Genomic DNA, 6,807 nt, shown 5'->3' on the forward strand with positions numbered 1-6,807 from the left:
AAACAATGTTATTAAACCTTGTGGAGTCAATGACCCGGTATGCAAGTTTGGTGAAATAACCCTGATTGCCCCGGTTCACGGTTTTATTGAGGTATTGATTTTTTCTAATTAAGTATAATGCTAAGTAATTGTTTGAGAATACGGTTGAAACTGTGTTCCACAAAAATTCAAATTTATTTTTGTTCAAAATTATTATCGGGTTGGATCAGAAAAATATCCAACATTGTGGTATGGTCTATTTTCTAAAAAGATTAGTTAAATAAAAATAATAATTTTGAAAAAAAGTAGGTTATTAAACTGTGTGAAGTCAATGACTTGGTTTACGAGTTTGGCGGGAAAACCTTGGTTGCTCTTATTCACGGGTTTAGTAGGGTGCTCTTTTTTTTTTAATTGAACTCGATTATTTGATCACCTATTTTTTTTAATCATATAGTTAAAAAAATAGTTTTGAAAAAAAAAACATGTTATTAAATTTTAGAAAGTCCATAGGCTGATTCAGAATTGAGTTTCATAATTTATTAAATTTTTGAAAGGTTGGTGAAATTAACTTTTCTCTCTTTAAAAAATCATTTTTTTTATTTCATCATTCGATGTTAGGCTGATTCAGAATTGAGTTTCATAATTTATTTTGTTTTGCTTTTTATGAGGTTATCATAGTCTTAAAAAAAATCTCAGTATTGATTCGACGCTTGATTTTACGATCGTCTATTTTTATTATCATATAGTTAAATAAACAATAGTTTCAAAAAAATATAAGTTATTAATTCTAGTGGAGTCCATTACCCGGTTTGCAGGTTTGACAAGTGGACCCGAATTACTTGATTTACGGGTTTACCCATCAAACCTGATATGTTTTTGTTTAAGTTTTTGATCCTTTAATTTTTCTAATTGTGTTTTTTTTTCACTCTTCTTCGATATTAGACCGGTTGGAAAATGGAATTCGTGGTTTATTTTTTCTACTTTTTATATGGTTATCACGATCTCAAATAATTTTTTTTTTAGGGTTGATGCTTGATTTTGCAAGCATCTGATTTTATCATAAAATTAAATAAAAATAATTTAAGAAAATAATAAAGTTATTAAACTTGTTTAAGTCTATGACCCATGTTGCAAGGTGACTAAGGTTAATCCAATCTGACATCATCTCAATATTAAAAAAAATTGTTGTCTTAAATGTTTTTAAAAGTTATGTCATGTTTTTACTGGTTATCCAAGTTATCTTTTAATTTGTTAACTTAAATGATTTATTTTAGGTCAGTTCCCACGCGATTTAATTCAAAACACAAATTAGACAAGAAATCAAGTTGATAAATTTCAAAATCAAACTACTTAATTAGATTTAATGATACTATAAAAAAATAATTTTTTATACTCTAAATATTTTATTTAAATTTTCAGAAATTAACTATAACTAAAACTAATCAGTGTTTCACTATAGCATAGAATATTGTTCATTGCTAGTGAATTCACTGTGGATTGCACTGCGCTGCACTGTTGATGCATTGTGAGAGCTTTCATTGTAGACTGCACTGTTTGGCAAGGGTGTGGTTGGGCTGAAGGGCAGGGGCACAGTTTGGAGGCAAGCCCCCTAGGGCTGCTGCCCCTTGACACTCGGTCTGTCCAGCCTTTGGGCTGGGAGCAGACCAGGGCGCCATGCGTCGCCACCTGACGCTTGGACTGCTCGGTCTTGGGCGTTGGGGCAAACCAAGAGCGCACGTGGCGCTTTGGCTGCCACATCCACGGGCAGGACGTCCAAACACCGCGTGATGCTTGATTTCCTTTCTCTTGGATGCAGGCCAAGCATCACGTGGCACTTGAGCTACCTGTACTTTTGAGTATAATTGTATTAAAAATATTTTTTTTAGTTTAATTAATGTTTAGAGTATTAATGGTAAAAATATCATTATTTGTTTTGTTAATATTATTTTTTTCGTATAAATAATATTAAAATTATTATTATATTATTTCTTAATATATTTTTTTTGTATAATTAATAGTATTGGTATTAAAAATATTATTATTTTTTTAGTCTAATTAATAGTATTGATTTGAAAACTTTTATTATTTGTTCTATTAATATTTTTTTTTAGTATAATTAATAGTATTAATCTCTAAAATATTATTATATTTGGTGTTATAAATAATATTATTTTTATAATAATTCATATTATTGCTACTAAAAATATTATTATTTGTATTATAAATATTATTATTTTCATTAAAATTTATAAAAGTATAAATATTATTATCATCATTGATAAATTTTAAAAAACTACTATTACTATGAAAAATACCACGTTGGGACACGTAGCCCTTAGGTTCCCTCCTTAGAGCAGACAACCCAAGCGCTCACTTGGCATGCTTCCTCTACGTTGTAGTCCAAGCATCAAGTGACGTTTTGGCTGGGGTTCTGCCAGGCATGACCCATAGCTAGCTTTGGGCCTGACAAGGTAAGACCCAAAATAGCATTGGGTCCTGGCCGCAGGCAGACCAAGCCCTATGTGACACTTTGTCTACACCACCCAAGCCAGTAGCACAACGCCACTTGGTGCTTGGTCTGCTTCCTCTTTGGTGCAACCCAAGTGCCACGTGGTGCTTTGACTACCTACACTTTTAGTATAATTACAAGTATTAGTATTAAAAATATTATTATTAGTTTTCTTAATATTCTTTTTTTAGTATAATTAATTTTTAGAGTATTAATAGTAAAAATAGTATTGTTTGTTTTGTTGATATTATTTTTTTAGTATAATTAATATTAAAAGAATTATTATATTTTTTTGATATAATTGATAGTATTGGTGTTAAAAATATTATTATTTTTTTAGTCTAATTAATAGTGTTGATCTCAAAAATATTATTATTTGTTCTCTTAATATTATTTTTTTTGGTATAATTAATATTAAAATTATTATGATATTTTTCTTAATATTTTTTTAGTATAATTAATAGTATTAATCTCAAAATATTATTATTTTTGGAGTTATAAATAATTTTATTTTTATAATAATTAATAATATTAATACTAAAAATATTATGTTTTGTATGTAATTAATATTATTAATAAAATAATTGATGAATTTAAAAGAAAATGTTATATCATTTACTAAAATGTATAATAATAATAATTTTATTAAATTACATTTAATTTTATATTTTTTTATTTACAAATTATATACAAATTATTAGTTGTAAGTCTCAAAAATAAAATTGAATTCTACTATGTACACGATTCACGTGAAAGCATTGCAGGCTTTTGAAATTTTAATCCTTAGAATTACTTTTTAACGAGCCTAGTGTTATTATTTTTTTAAAATATTTTTTTATTTAAAAATATATTAAAATAATATTTTTTTATTTTTTAAAAATTATTTTTAATATTAATATATCAAAAATGATTTAAAATAAAAAAATATTAATTTAAAACAAAATTTAAAAAATTACAATTTTTTTAAAATATATTTTTAAAATACAAAAATAAATCCGGCATATTGGTATGAATACTCCTTCTCAAACTCATACTCTCTAACCCATCTAATTTTATATTATATTTCGTTTTTATTAATTATTTAGAAAGAGTTTATTTTTATATTTTAAAAATATTTTTCTTCGCTTTAGATGCACTCATTTTTCTTGCTCAGTGCACCGTTACTTTTATAAATTATAACATTAGTTTTTCGTATCTTAACTAAGTCTGCCATACCAGTCATATGACATGTTCTTTGAAATCCTTACACACACAAAATTATTTTATTAATTCAAGAGAATTTCATGCTAAACGAGAGAGATCAAATCATTTGTTTTGTTGAAATTGATTCATCTACAAATGTTTGTGGTGGGTTGCCTAAGTAGTTTTTAAGCCATTTGAAATTACATCCCAAATGTTTTTCTAAAATTTTAAAATTTATTTTTGTTTAAATTTATTTTTTTATTTTTTAAAATTGTTTTGATGTGCTAATATCAAAAATAATTTTTTAAAAATAAAAAAATATTATTTTAATATATATATATATATATATATATATATATATATATATATATATATATATATATATATATATATATATATATAAACCATCTAGTTTCATGATTGAATTCGGCTATATCCTTGGTGATAAACAATCTTTTCGAGTCTCTAGAAATAAGTTTTCCTATAATACATGATGGTCACACACACACACACCATCTAGGAGCCGAGGGCTAGGACAGCTTGAATTTCTTAGCAAAAGACTTTTGGTCGCATGACTGAGAATATTGCTCTATTCAGCCATAAAATTAGCAGCAAGTTTACTTCTTTACATTGTGGCAATTGTCAAATTCGTGAATTAATCAACTTGCAATCGTAATATTCTGGGTTGAACGCTTATTTTCAATTTCTTTTTAATTTTAGTTACTAATTTCATTGAAATATCAACCATGACAGCAAATTAAGAGCGTGTTTGACAGTGTGGTTGTGGGTGCTTTTCAAATAATTTTTCGTGCCAAAATGCATGCCAATGATTTTTTTCATTTTTTAAAAATTATTTTTAACATCAACACATCAAAACGATCCAAAAAGTACAAACCATATTACATTTTAGTAAAAAAAACAAATTTCAAATTTTTTAGGAACGCCGGTTGAACCGCGTTCCCAAACATTACCTAAAGCAATTGAAGGGATATTAGGGTTTGGTATTGTAGTACCTATTGTGATTGTGGTTTGAAAAAAATTGTTTTACAAAGAGTACTTTTAGTTAAGTTGGTTTGGAAAAATAAATGTTTGGTTAAAACTGTGGTTGAAATTGAGGTTGAACAAAAAATAGTTTAATGTGTTTGGTTAAAGAATATTTTTCAAATTGAGATTATAAAATAATTAAAAAATACATATATTAATTGGTTTTTAATTGAAATATTATCGATTTAACTACTGCTATTACGAGTGTGTTTGGTATTGCGGTAGCTGTTGTGGTTGTGGTTTGAAAAAAGTTGTTTTATAAAAAGTACTTTTAGTTGTGGTTGGTTTGAAAAAATAGGTGTTTGGTTAAAACTGTGGTTGAAAATGAGGTTGAAGAAAAAGTAGTTTAATGTGTTTAGTTAAAAATGTTTTTGAAATTGAGGTTATAAAATAATTTTAAAAAATATATATTAATATTGATGGTTTTTAATTTAAATATTGTGGATTTAATTATTGCGGTAACATCATGAAATAAATCATTTGTTCTATTAAACTATCTACAATTCCATTACGTACAAAATTTATCCGACAAGAACTACAGTTTTCATAATTTTTTAGCGTGTAATAAAATTAGATAAAATATTATCATGTATAAAATTCACTCCAAACTAGTTTTTTTAAAAAAAAATGTTAAAAAAATTGACAAAAAAAAAACTTAACACACTAAAAAAAAAAAATGTCCACGCAGTGCAAGTGAACAGTGCATCACTTGCACTGTTCATGTTAATTGCATTGTTCATTGAACAGTGCAATTAACGTGAACAGTGAAAAAAAATAAGAAATGGCTGCTTTTCCTTTTCTGCGTTGCTAACGCAGAAATTAAGTGGGGCCCAGTTTTATTGTTGCATTAAATTATGTGCAATTTCATCACGTATGAAATCTATCCAATAAGGACTACAGTTTCCATGGTTTCCTGAGCATGCAATAACATCAGGTAAAATATCATCATGAACAAAATTGAGATTGTGATCAAATTCTACAAATGCTACGTCATCATATGATCTTCTTCAAATGTAATTATGTAGTACAATTAAATCATGTTAAACATTAATTTTTCAAATAAAACACAATATCTGAGAAAAAATTTTGAATTTTTTAATTTACTGGGTCACACCCGGTTCAATGCATTTAGGTTTGGGCTGGACCCGGTCCGACTCATTAATAATGGAGCTGCTCTCCATTGTTCACGTAAACAATGGAGAATGAATTAATTCAATCTCCACTGTTCATGTAGCAGAACAGTAGAGACATGGAGAAGTGCAGAAAAAAAAGGAGAAGAGAAAGGAGAAGGAGAAGAGGCGGCAGCCCAGGACGGTGGTGAAGGAGCTGCTCTCCATTGTTCTTCAACGTTAACAGTGCAGTCTCCACTGTTCACGTAGCAGAACAATAAAGACATGGAAGTGCAGGAGAAGGAGAAGGGAAAGGGAAAGATAAAAGGAAAGAGCTAGTTAACTTCCTTTTCCTTTGTTTCTGCTATTCTGCAAGGCACGCCTCTAGTTATTGTATTGTAACACAGTTTGCAACAAAAACAGTCCTAGGTTGTTTTTTCATATCCTGCATTGCAAACACAGTAAATAATGAAGATCATGAATAATAAATCATGTTTGTTTTACTAAACATGCACGAGCTGTATTTTGTTTAAAACACAACATATGTTCAGTCCAAACATTCCATCTACTATGAATAATAATATTGACAATATTTTTTTAATGCAAGCAAAAGAAAACCACGTCCAGATTATTGCCATCATAATATAATTTGCAAGAATCTAAGCAGGAGCAAAGTTATTAAAATCTTTCTTCTCCTGTGATTCGAGCTTTATCATGGGACAGAAAGATCAACTCAGGTAAATTAATTATTTTTTAAATAAAAAAATATTATTTTAAATAAAAAAATTAAAAAACAAAACAAGATTTTAATCCGAGAGTAGAGCTGCAGAAGTGTCTTCAATTAGAAAGTGCAAAAAAGCAAAAGGAAATTAGCAAAAAGCATAATCAAGTACACGTGATTGGATCTAGCAGCTTGACAGGTGGTGAGTTCTTGTTGGGAAGGCAACCTTCCCCTGTCCATCAATCATGTGACATACTGCACTT

The sequence above is a fragment of the Populus nigra genome, chromosome 4, assembly GCF_951802175.1.
Source record: "Populus nigra chromosome 4, ddPopNigr1.1, whole genome shotgun sequence".
In the NCBI taxonomy this organism is placed as follows: Eukaryota; Viridiplantae; Streptophyta; class Magnoliopsida; order Malpighiales; family Salicaceae; genus Populus; species Populus nigra.